Below are 14,086 nucleotides of genomic sequence, written 5' to 3'. Positions count from 1 at the left end.
TCAAAAAAAAGCTAAAGAAAGGGCTAGATCTAGCTGTCAAAACCACAGCTTTAATCCTAGCCATATTGTTTAGCAAATTAAGGACTCATGTAGTCAGAAAAAGAGATATATACAGTAAATATAGATTCAGATTTTAAAAAACCCTCTAAACTGTTTACAATGTGTTTAAAAATATGTGTAGACTTGGAAAAAAATGAAAAGAGGATAAAGTCCTTAAAATAAAAAAGAAAAAATTAGTTGGGTGTGATGGCACACAATTTTAATCCCAAAACTTGGGAGACAGAGTCAGACAAACCTCTGTGAGTTCAAGGTGTGGTGGCACATACCTTTAATCCCAACACATGAGAGGCAGAGGCAGACAGATCTCTGTGAGTTCAAGCTGTGGTGGCACACACCTTTAATCCCAGCACTTGGGAGACAGAGGCAGGCAGATCTCGGTGAGTTCAAGGACAGCCTAGTCTACAGAGGAAGTTCCAGGACATCCAAAGATACACAGAGAACCTGTCTCAAAAGGCTAAAAAATTAAAAATAAAAGTAAAAAATAGAGGTTAAAATAAATCCATGTAAAGATGAAAAACACAAAGAGAATCTGGATACAGTATATCATTATGTTCTCTTTGAATTGTTTAAATACTGAGGAAGGAGCAACAACTGTTAAAAGATATTTGATTATAAATGCAGCAATATTAATGCAAGATAGGTATTTTGAAAATACCTTGACTTCAAAATTAAAGTCAAAAAGTATGTTACTTTGGAGAAGAGTTTTTGCTTTTCTTTCCATGGAAAATGAGAGGTTTTGGATTTATTCTGGGCTAAGAAAAAAAAAGATTTGAACAAGGAAGACCCCCTGAGAAAACTCTGATAGGAACATATGGCCCAGATGTCTGAGTTCTACATCCAGAACAGATTCAAGACGGCTGCCTGAAATGATCAAGCCTCAAAGGATACTCCAGTAACTACTTGATCATAATTCTAAATTTTCTTTAGGTCTCCATAAGATTATCAGTGCCCCCAATCAGCGGGAAGTAGGCTGAAAAACTATACCCACATTCTAAAAAATGGACTATGGATATTTTCCTTTGTTTAGAATGTTGGTTACCTAGTTGTTACGGATAATGTTCCAGAGAAAAGCGAAACAAAGGATATTAGATTCAGAGTTCTTGATTATTTTTTTTTAAAGGGCAAGAAAGTACTGTGGGAAAATGGTTTGTACCCTGTCAATTGTATTTTAGTAAAACCCTAATTGGCCAGTAGCCAGGCAGGAATTTTAGGCAGAACAACCAGGCATGAAGTAGAGGCAGGGCAATGAGAAAAGGAGAATTCTGGGGAAGAAGAAAAAGCAGTCTGCAATCGTGACCCACCCATTAAAGAAGCAAGATGTGATTGCCTCACTGAATAAGGTACTTAGCCATGTGACTAACATAGACAGAAATAATGGACTAAAATAAGGTATGAGTTAATAAGAAGCCTGAGCTAATGGGCCAATCAGTTTATAACTAATGTAGACCTCTGTGTAATTTTTTTGGTACCTAATGACTATGGAAACTGGGCAGGACAGAAACCTCAGTCAACATCTCCCCAAATTCCTACTTTGTACAGCCTGGGGTGGCCAATGTTCTAAGTGTAGGGTGTCTTATAAGTGGTTCAGAAAGGGGGAAAACAAACAGCATTGAGATTTGTAAAAGTAGAACTGTCTGCATACTTCCAATACTCACTAAGAATTAAGCGTTCTCATTCAGTATCTACATCAGTAAGTTGTGTAGCCCATGTGTCACTCTAAAGATTAATCCTCATATGTGGCTAGGTCCAAAGTTATTTTCACATAATGAAGTAAGGCTTTTTCTCTAAGGAGCAGGTGACCTTTGTCTCTGTACTTTACTGCCTAAGGCAAGCTGTTTGCTCACTGAACTTTCAGGCTTTCCATCGTCCACAACTCGTACTCTCCAATGATGCCTCCTGAGGCTATCACTGCACCAGTGCTGTGGCAGTTTGACATCAGACCATATGATTGGTAATCGTTCGATGTTCTCAGGCTTCCTAGATGCCTTAGTTACTGTTCAAATTGCCATGACACAACACCATGACCAAGAAAACCTACAGAAATGTAAGCCTTGCTTACAGCTTCAGAGGTTTAGTCCATTATTATTAGAGTGTGGGGCATGACAGAAGTCAGGTAGGGAAGGCACTGCACCAGTAGCTGGGAGCTCATATCAGATCCAAAAATTGCAGGCAGAGAGGGAGAGAGCAACGTTGAGCCTAGTGGGCTTTTGAAACTTCAGAGCACATCCCCAGAGACACACCTCCTTCAACAAGGTCACACCCATCCAAACAAGTCCACTTTTCCTAATCTTTACCACACAGTTCTGCCAGCTGGGGACTGCATTCTAACATATGAACCTATGGTAGCCATTTTCTTTCAAACCATGACAATAGGGTAAATCAGTTTTAAAGAATGTGTTTCTTCATATGACAGCACCTGTCCACAACACTCCGGGTCTTGTGGAATGACAAAATGGAATCCTCCCCATTTGGCAGGATAAAATACTATTGCATCAAAGCAAACAAGTAGATTTAAGGCTTGTAAGAGTTTCGGCATGTCCACTGTCACACTGTGAAGTCAGTGTGTTCCCCTAGGTTTTGATGCACAATTATCAGTCACTCTGTGACATTAGTGTGGAAACATAAGGCCAGCTGCCAGTCACACTGAGGTTAGTATGTGTATACCAAAACTTCAGCTCCACTGCCAGCAACACTATTGGCACATCGTATTATCCACACACACACTCTCTCTCTCTTTGTGTTCATATGGATTTTCATGTGAGTACAGCACAGTGTCTGTGCCAACCCCTTTCTGAACATTGTTCTGGGATCAGAGCACAAGTGTTGAAACTTCAGTTCCACCTGCTGACCTGCTGTGACCTAACTGATCCAGAGTCATCTCAGATATACCACTCAGCATCAATGAAATTTATGAGGGTAAAAAACAGGAATTTGGAAGAAATCCCTTGATTACTAAAACATAAGCATAGACTACAGATCCCCAGCCCATTTTTTGTTTGTTATCATTGCTGATTTTTTGGAAGGTGTGTGTGTGTGTGTGTGTGTGTGTGTGTGTGTGTGTGTGTGTGTGTGTATGTGTGTCTGTATATATGTATGATGTATGCTTTTATTCTATTTTCCTTTTCATTTATCCATATATTCTGCTATATATTTGCTTTTTATTTTTTAAATTATTATTGCAATAACTAATATTCTCTACTTTCTGTAACTACTTGCAAAATTATAAATTATTAATTCATTGTGTTTTAACCTCAAAATAGACCCTCAGAGCACAACAAAGCTCTTCAAATGGCTGGTACACCTCTTTTCACTTTGTGTTTTAAGGCGTTAGTAAAAGGCTTGTCTTCAGGGCTCTCCTCCTGTGGAAAATTTTATTTTAAACAGAATATGCATTCAAGAATTCCAGTTTTCCTGTGTTTTAACAATCTCTTCATCACTACTGATCTATGAGATTTGAATCATTCAAACAGAGGTCTGAGGAATGTGTGGGAATGGAGTTGGAGGGTGTGGGATAGTGGAGGAAAAGACATAACAATAATTAAGGAGCACAGGCTCTACAATTTAGAAAGCTAAAATGTTTATTTTACTGACAGGTTGAAGTATTTGTGAAAATATGACCTACTTAGAAAAAGTTGGAGATCCATACTCCATTCCCACACACATTCCTCAGACCTCTTCTTGAATGATTCTAAAATGCATGAGTTTTAGGGGTTATAGTTGTTACTTTTTTTTTTCCTCTGGTAAAATACCAACAGTGACTTAGAGCTTATGACTCCAGAAGAAGAATATGTCCCCAACGACAAGAAAGCAAGTACCAGGAAGCCAGAGCAGAAAGTTTAGAGATAATATTTTCCATAATAATAACAAAACAGAAAGTTAACTGGTAGTAAGGTGAGGCTACAAACTTTCAAAGCCTTCTTTCAGTGACATTCTTTCTCCATCCAGGCCATATTTCCTACAGGATTATGACCTATACAAATAGTGCCACCAACTGAAGACCAACAGTTCAAGTACCTGAGCCTTCAAGATACATCTCTCATTCAAACCACCAGGAGAATGTAGTTCATCTTCTCCTGGATGGTACTTTGTACTTCACCTCTGCTTAATCTGAAGTCTAGTTATATGTCTAGAGAAAATGGCATGTGGTCCCTGAGCGACATCAATATTGTCTTTTCTGATACCTCTTTTACCTTTGACAGCTCTGCCTATGAGGCAGGATTAATTCCCTCAGGAAGGGGCATATATGGCATGACTTCATAATGTTGGGGTGATGATACATCCTCTTCTAAAAGTGAGAAAACTGTTTTCTCCAGGTGGTTTGAGTCCATCAAAATATGAGAATTCAATGTCCTCTGCCTTCTTAAGTTTCTTGCACACATCAACATCCCGAGTCACAGTATCCCATTCTTTTCTAATCAGTGTCCTTTAACTACTCACACACATTGAGGCTGGTAATTAAATTTCTGTCGTTAGTCAGCTAATCATATAATGAGAGCTTGCTTGTTATTTTTTTTCTGCAATTTGACCCCTATCAATACTAGAGAGATTTTCTTCCAGGCCTTGCTCAAAAACATTTAGATTGTTTATGCACTTCCGGAGCTGGCTGATGTTATCGCTCAACTCATTTTTTTCTTTTGTTGCTTTGTCCACAGATGCTAAAAGGAACAAGCCAGTGTCATTGTTTTTCCTATTTTTCCACAAATATTCAGGAGCTTCATATACAAAGTAACTAAATTCCTTGCTCACCAGAGGAGAATTAGAAAAGTCAAAGTACTTTATCTTGTATAGTCCACTAAATAGCTCATGCCATGAACTTTTTGTCTCTCCGCACTAACAAAATCTCTTTAATAATTGAAGAATTTACCTAGACCGAGAACTAGTTCCAGATAACACCAAGCCCACTAAAATATTGATCCTTATAATTCTGTTTCTATAGAAATACTTAGTTACCACAGTTTGTATTAGTCAGAATTCTCCAGAGAAAGAGAACAGATATGACAAATATATACATACTTATATGTATTTATACATATTAATACTTCATTACTTTTCTATTGGTGTGAAAAGACACCATATCTAAAACAACTTACTTTTTGTGGGCAAAACCACAAGAGCCCATTTAAAGTGGTATCAAGGATTTATTAGGATACAATCACAGATATCCAACCAGGTAAATAGCCACCGTGGTCATCCATGGTCCACTATTCAGCCCAGGGGTGAGTGAAACCAGCAGTCTGATCTCTGAACATCATGGGAGAGAGTGAGCAACCACCTCCCCCTTTCCTTTTAAGAGGTCTTGTCAACAGACAGGAAGCACCACCTCTATTCAGTCAGATAGCCTAAAGTCATGGGCAGAGTAAATCGCCACTATAGAGCTTATAAGGGGGTTAATGGGTTCAGAGAGTTAGAGTCCATGGTCCTCAAGAGAGGGAGCATGGTAGCAGGTAGACAAGTATGGTGCTAGAGAAGAAACTGAAAGCTTCCATGCTGAAACAACAAGCACAAAATAGAGAAGATGTGGTTCTAACCAAAAATTGCATGGATTTTTCCATGTGACACACTTCCTAAAATAAGGCCACACCTTCCAATTTCTTTTCCCAAACAGTTATGCCAAGTGGGGACCAAACATTCAAATGTATGAACCTACGGGAACCATTCACATTCAATATACCATAATATGTGAAGAACTAATTAAATCAGTTTCAATTAAAATAGTAACAGTTGAAAAGGGGTCAAGACCATAATGGAGATACCCACAGAAACAGTTGACTCATGCTAGTGGGAGTTCACTACCACAGACTGACAGCTGAGGAACCAGCATAAGACCATATAGGCCCTCTGAATGAGTGTGACAGCTGTGTGGCATGGGCAATTGGTGGGGTCACTAGCAGTGGAGCCAGTATTTATCTGTAGCTCATGAACTGGCTCTTTCTAGTCCATTTCATAAGTACAGATACCTTGCTCAGCCTAGATGCAGTGGGGGAGTCAACAAAGTCCATCATATCTCTTGGAAGGACCATGGAACATCTCACCCTTTCTGAGGAGTGAATGGGGGTGGGATATGGAGAACTTGGGAGGAATGGGAGGACAGGAGTTAGAGGGAACTAGGCTTGGTATGTAAAATATGATTGTTTTAAAAAGAAAAAAGGAAGAGAGAGAGAGAGAGAGAGAGAGAGAGAGAGAGAAAGGAAGGAGAGTGGGAGAGAGGGAAGGAAAGAGAGAGAGATAAAGACAGAGAGATGTTGTCTCAGACCCTTGAGGCTTCTGTAACAAGGTGGTTGTTTGTCTCTTGAGGATGAGGACCTCAAGAGTTGGAGCAGTCCCAACACTGTAACTTCAACAGTGTAAGAGCAGTCTTACACTGGAGAAGTGATGAACACAGTAGTCGCTCACTCTACAAGGTTGAGAGCCTCAGTAGTGTCTTTCTAGTATTCAAATACTGGTGTGCTGGTGTGTTCCTGAAGAGCTCCTGGCCTTTAGTCAATTAGAGAAACATGGAATGGAAAACTTGCTTCTGACAGTAAAAGAGTCAGTTTTCGAAACAATAAGATAAATCAACCAAGCAATGAGAGGAAATACTAAGAAGAAGAGGAGCAATAATAAATAATCATCCTCCTTCCAGGTTTCTTTTCTTCTTCCTCTTCCTTCTTCTTCTTCTTCTTCTTCTTCTTCTTCTTCTTCTTCTTCTTCTTCTTCTTCTTCTTCTTCTTCTTCTTCTTCTTCTTCTGTTAATCAGTATTGCTACCAGAATTTGCTGCTTACATTTGGGGTGTGTCTTCCCATGTCAATGAAGTCAATAGGGACAATTCCTGTTTTTATTGATTTTATTGAACTATACGTTTTTCTCTATTCCCCTCTGTTCTTCAACCCTCCCCTTCAACCCTCTCCCATGGTCCCCATGCTCCTAATTTACTCAGGAGATCTTGTCTTTTTCCACTTCCCATATAGATTAGATCCATGTATATCTCTCTTAGGGTCCTCATTGTTATCTAGGTTCTCTGGTATTGTGAATTGTAGCCTGGTTTTCTTTGCTTCATGTTTAATAACCACTTATGAACAAGTACATTTGAAAATTGTCTTTCTGGGTCTGAGTTACCTCACTCAATATGATGTTTTTCTAGCTCCATTCATTTCCCTGCAAATTTCAAGATGTCATTATTATTTCTCTGCTGTGTAAATGCATTGCTGGTGGGAGTATAAGCTGTATGCCCCTTTGGATATCAGTATGGCAATTTCTCAGAAAATTAGGAATCAACATACCCCAAGTCCCAACAACACCACTTTGGGGTATATATCCAAAGGATTCTCTGTAGTAATGAGGAGTGGCAGGCCACTTCCTGCCGTCCAGCTCCTGCCTAGCTTTACCGGATATAATTACACGGAAACTGTATTCATTTAAACAATGCCTGACCCATTACCTCCAACGTCTTATTGGCTAACTCTTACATACTCGTTTAACCCATCTCCATTAATGTGTATTGCCACTTGACTGTGGCTTACCAGCATGAGTCTAATTAGCATCTGTCTTGGGGAGGAAAATCATGGCATCTACCTGAATCTGCTTTGCTTCTCACAGCATTCTGTTTGATCTACTCCACCTATCTAAATTCTGCCATATCAAAAAGCCAAGGCAGTTTGTTTATTTGACCAAAGAAAGCAGCAGATAGAAAGACCCTCCTAATGGCAAAACAATCCCACACCAATTATGTTTTAAGGGGGTATTTATTTTTGGGGAAAAACTTACATACACCATAAACCGTAAGGAAGGGAGCCTAGTCACTGGAGCAGGAGCCGGGAGCAGGAGCCGGAACCAAGAGGCCAGAGTCGAGACCTGTGGCTCTTTTTAAAAGAGAAATATACCATGCCCCAGTGGGCTGGTATTTCAGCGGCTATTGGCTGACGGAGAGGAAGGCGCTCCTGCAGCACCGTGGGCTCGTGCTTCAGCGACTATTGGCTGAAGCTGCAGAAGGTATTCCTGCAGCACTTCCCCCTTTTGTTTAAGTAAGAGAGTTCTAAGCCTACTACAAAATTATATACAATAAGTACAAATATCCTATTCTAACTAGCTAAAGTCTTGTATAATAAATAACTTGGCCAAGTCATGAGAGGAAAGTAGCTACATTTATCTAGTCTTCAACCCCATAGAAGATCCGAGAAGGGAAATAATGTTACCTGAGTAATTAAGAAGTGCAATCAAAGAACTTCCAAAACATGCAACAAATCACAGAGACAACTGGCTACCTGGGCAATCACCAAAGTCCTGTTTGCACCGTTGAAGCAACCAGCTTTGACTAAGGCCTAGAATAACTGACAGATTATTTTTAACAGGCAAGAGATTTTTCAAAACCGTCTTACCCTGTCTTGGCAAGATTTGACAGTTCTGTTTATCCATTTCCGCATACCGTGTATTTGTCAGTAGTTGAGGTATGGGCAGTTCCTTACACAGAGACCAGTGTTGTCAAGAAAACAAGCTCCAAGTGGAGTGTCTTTGGTGCTCAACAATCTCTCAGGAATAGGTCAGTGTTGCCAGGAGTGATTGTGTCTCACTACACAGAACTCTAAGAATAAATTAAATGCCATTTTCTACAGCTCTTCAAAGAGGTTGAAGACTATTTATATATAATCTCTATGTATCTAAAGAACCTGATTAGTCTAACCATAAATATGACAGACATAGATGACTATTGATCTACAATTCTTAACATGTATCTAACTTAAAGACTAAGAGAATAAACAACTGTGCAATAAATGAGGACAATGACCTCCAAATGCAAACAATAAATATCAATACATAAACAATATATGAGTATCTTCATCAGAGGTAGAAATGTACACTGCAATATGGTATACATTTATCAATACAATATATATCAATACATAAAAATGTTTTAAACAGGTAGAAGCATGCATACATACAATGTTCAATATATGCCGATGTAATTATCTATACACAATAACTCACAAATACCATTATTATCTATGCAATTATTCCCTTTTTTTTCCAAAAGCTCCCTGAGCTTATAAAATTCCTTTCCCAACTCTCAAAGTATACTAATTATAATCAATCCCTAAATATTGTTCCTAAACCTGAGGACAAACTTTGCTGAGAGAGGGGACATTGTCCTCTAGAATTACTTCCAGCTGTCATGGGGGTGAGGTTCTTTCTGGAGGATCCTGTGAAAGTAAAATGATGGTTAAATTTCAAGATCAATGTCTTTTAAAATTGCAAACAGTCTCTGAGTATTTTGTGGAGTTCTGGCCAGAATGTTGTTCAAGATGTGCACCATTTCAGCTAACCAAGTTGGAATCATCTGTGCAGCTGATACCCGAAACAGGACTTGTATTAGCACTATCAGTATCATGACGTCATATCAACCAAGTGGAGTGGTTGTTATGGGGGTCCCATCTTCTTCCTGGAAACTTCAAATGTCAGTGCAGAAAGAACTCATTGTTCATTGTGGAAAACTTAAACATTAATTATATAGACATATACAAACATATATTCAATGAAGGGTATGATAAACATATTCAATGAAAAGTATGATAGATATGAAGAAAAGCAAAGATGTTTTCTAAACTCATATTTATTTCTGTCTCATATCATGGCTCTTGACATAAGACAGAAACTCCAGAAACTCTGGGTTTTTTCTTTTAACAACAGGCTTGGAATTAGAGAGGGACCGAGCAAAGAGTCCAACTCCAAAACCAGCTCTATAAATTCAGAAATATGATTTAGTATATTCCAGAGCTTCATACTCACAGAACCTATTCAGTTTTCTTGATAATCCATATTGGGTAGTTATTTTTCCATCTGTCAGTATTCAAATATCCAGGGTCCATTGAATTTTTCAAAGACGAGTGTTTTCCTGTGGAGACAAGAACAGAACTCTGCCCCCATTTTATGTTTTTCTTACCAACTGTATGAATATCATCATTGTAGATGAGCTGTCATTTCTCCTTTCCAAGAGGTTTCTCCTCTTCAAATCGAACCTTTATTAATTTTGATTGTATCCACAATTTTTCTTCTCTTTTGGAAACAAGAGCAAAACCCCTTCCCCAATGCAGCACATCTCCTGGCTTCCATTGTGAGGTCAGCACATCCTTGAAATAAATTGGTTGATTTAATTCAGCAGACTTTTCCAATATTCCATATCTTTCTGCAGCCATTGTCCACTTCTCATTAGCATTGAGAAAATTCAAGGTTAATAAAGCATTATGTAACCTATTCCTGGGGGTATTTTCCACCCCTTTCTGTTTGTTCAACATATCTTTTATAGTTCAATTTGATCTTTCTATAACTACTTGACCTGTAGGATTTATGGTATACCTGTAACATGCTTAATATTATAATAAGCAAAAAATCGTGTCATTTTCCTAGAAACATAAGCTGGACCATTATCCGTCTTTATCTGTGTAGGTATACCCATGATGGCCATAACTTCTAATAAATGACTGATTACTGAATCAGTTTTTTCTGAGCCTAAAGCGGTTGCCCCTTGGAAACCTGAGTACGTGTCAATGGTGTGATATACATATTTTAATTTGCCAAATTCTGGAAAGTGAAACACATCCATTTGCCAAATTTCATTCCTTTTAATACCCTTTGGATTAGTCCCTGCAGGCAATGGTGTTTGGTTATAAAAAGAGCAAGTAGGGCATTTCTTTACAATCTCCTTAGCTTGTTGTCATGTAATAGAAAACTCTTTTTTCAAGCCTTTGCTATTGACATGATTTTTTATGAAATTCAGATGCCTGCAGCACACTACCAATCAATAATTGATCAATATCTGCATTACCATGTGCTAGAGGACCTGGCAGATCCGCATGGGATCGGATATGCACTATATACATAGGGCAGAGCCTGTTCCTCATCATGTCTTGTACCTGGATAAACAATGAGGTCAGTTCTGTATCATCAAGTATAAATTCAGCAGTTTCAATATGCAAAATAACTCTTTCTGCATATTGTGAGTCAGTAATTATATTAAGAGGTTCTTTAAAATCCCTAAGCACCATAAGGATGGCATATAATTCTGCCTTCCGGACTGAATCATAAGAACTTTGTTCCACTTTACTCAATTCTTCTGATTTGTATCCTGCTTTCCCTGATTTATTAGCATTGGTATAAAATGTATGGGCTCTGGTTATTGGAGCATCACGGACAATTCGAGGGAGGATCCAAGAAGTTCTCTTTATAAAGTTAAGTCTCTTGTTTTTTGTGTAATTGTTATTGATTTCTCCCAAAAAAATTAGCACAAGCTCTTTGCCATGGTTCATTGTCTTCCCACAACTTTTTTATCTCATCAGTAGTGAAAGGCACTATAATTTCTGCTGGGTCTATACCTGTTAATTGACGAAGTCCCAATTTCCTTTTATAATCAATTCAGAGACTTTTTTCACATAAGTTTTTAATTTTTTACTTGGTTTGTGTGGTAAAAAATCCATTCTAAAATAGTATCTTCCCTCTGCATTAAAATTGCCATAGGAGAAATTCTGGAAGGCAATATGACTAGAATGCAACTAAGATTTGGATCCACTCTATCTACATGTGCCTCCTGTAATTTTTCCTCAACCATTGTCAGTTCCTTTTCTGCTTCAGCTGTTAATTCTCTGGGACTATTCAAATCTTTGTCACCATCTAAGGTTTTGTTTAAATGAATTATTAGATCAGGTGTTATCCCAACAGCTGGTCATAGACTAGAAATGTCTCCTAATAATCTTTGAAAGTCATTAAGAGTTCGTAACTTGTCTCTCCTGATTTGTGCCTTTTGAGTCTTAATTCTTTGTAAACCTATTTTATAACCTAAATAATTAACAGAATCTCCTCTCTGATTTTTTTCAGGAGCAATTTGCAATCCCCATTTAGGCAATACTATTTTTACTTCTTTAAACAGCCTTTCTAGGGTGTCTTTGTTTTGATCAGATATCAGGATATTATTCATATAGTGGTATATTATGGACTTAGGAAATTGTTTGCGTATAATTTTCAATGGTTGGCTTACAAAATATTGGCACAGGGTGGGAGAGTTTAACATTCCCTGTGGGAGGATGGTCCACTGGTACCTCCTTGTAGGCTGAGAGTTATTATAAGTAGGCACTGTGAAGGTAAACTTTTCTCTATCTTTTTCTTGTAATGGTATAGTGAAGAAACAATCTTTCTGATCAATAACTATAAGAGGCCATCCCTTTGGTAACAGAGAGGGCAGAGGAATTCCAAATTGCAGAGGGCCCATAGGTTGAATAACCTTGTTGATAGCTCTAAGATCTGTCATCATTCTCCATTTACCAGATTTTTTTCTTAACAACAAATACAGGAGATTTCCAAGGGCTGGTAGATTCTTCTATATGTCCAGCATCTAATTGTTCTTGTACCAGCTTTTCTAAAGCCTATAACTTTTCCTCAACTAAAGGCCACTGTTTAGTCCATATTGGTTTCTCAGTCAACCATTGTAGAGGCATGGCTGTTGGTACCTCTGAAGGGCCATCAATTGTGTTGTGTTCTTGTATAGCTCTAATGGCTGGTTTCTGCCATCTGTAATATCTTGTAATATTGTCCTCAGAAGTATAGGCTCTGGAAGCAGCAGGAATGTTAATTTGGGTATTCCATTGGTGCAATAGGTCACGGCCCTATAAATTCACTGCAATATTGGCTACATATGGCCTTGGTTTTCCTATTTGTCCATCTGGACCTATACAACTGACCCATCTCGTGCTTTGTCTTACTCGAGATAGGGTTCCAATTCCTAAGAACTGAATATCTACCTCCTGAAGAGGCCAATGCAGATGCCAAGATTCTGGAGTAATGATACTTACATCCGCACCTGTGTCCAGTAAGTCAGTTAATAATTTGCCATTTACACACACTCTTAGTTGTGGTCTTTGTTCACTTATAGAAGTCTGCCAGAATACACGTTTACTTTGTCCTCTTAGATTTCTTGATTCATTCACATTTAACTCATCCTTCGGGCCATTATTGCTTTTAACAGCAGGCATGGGGCATTCTAATTTCCCTGAAGAGGCATGTTCTCTGCAGTGATCAGAAATGACTGGACCACATTTGCCATGGGGGCCTTTGAGAGGCCCCCTATTGAGTTTCCTGATGGCAATGGGTTGCCCTGTTTATCTCTTGTTGACCTATACTCATTCGTCCAATGCCTGCCCTTTCCACATCTCCTACATAAACCTGAAGGCTGAGTCCTAATATTCCTGTTATTCCTAGAAGAGGCATTATTCCTGGAATTTCATTGTCTGCAGTCCCTTTTCATGTGTCCCATTTTGCCACAACGAAATCATTTTGTAATCTGATATCTCCTTTTACCTTTGGAAATTGCTTCTTGCACCCATGTTTCATTGCCATCATCAAATGTATCAACATTCATTGTATGTAAAACCCATTCATCCAAAGGCGCTGATCTGATCTTTAAAGGCCGCAGAATCCCTTTGCATTCTACATTGGCATTCTCATAAGCCAAAGACTCAATTACTATATTTCTTGCTTCTGGATCAGGTATCCCTATTTGTACAGCCTTAGTTAGTCTTTGTAAAAAGTCACTAAAGGGTTCTCTCTGACCCTGTTTGACCCTGATATACAATTCTACTCTCTGACCTGAGTCTTGAACCCTGCCCCAGGCCCTTAGAGCTGCTGTAGCACATATGGATAAAATGTTTTCAACATAAAGAGCTTGTTCCTGAGGATCAGAGTAAAGTCCTTCCCCTAGAATTTGATCTAGAGAAACATCAATTCCTTTTGCTGATTCTTGTTGTTGCAAAAGTCTGGCCTCTTGTTTGAATAGGCATTTGAAATGCCATAAAGGTCCGTTCTCGAGGACAGCTGACGTTAATTGATTCCAATCTTGAGAGGAGGCCCTGCTGCTCAGAGCCCAGGATTTTAACATCTCCCTAACAAAGGATGAATGTAGTCCATAATTCACAATTGCTTGTTTAAATTCTTTCAGATCATTCATACATATAGGCTCCCATGTATGTTCTTTAATGACCTTAGGGTTTTTGGAGCCGGTTATCTTTT

This window comes from Myodes glareolus, chromosome X, assembly GCF_982192425.1.
Source record: "Myodes glareolus chromosome X, mMyoGla1.1, whole genome shotgun sequence".
Lineage (NCBI taxonomy): Eukaryota > Metazoa > Chordata > Mammalia > Rodentia > Cricetidae > Myodes > Myodes glareolus.
This window is presented reverse-complemented; position numbering follows the sequence as displayed.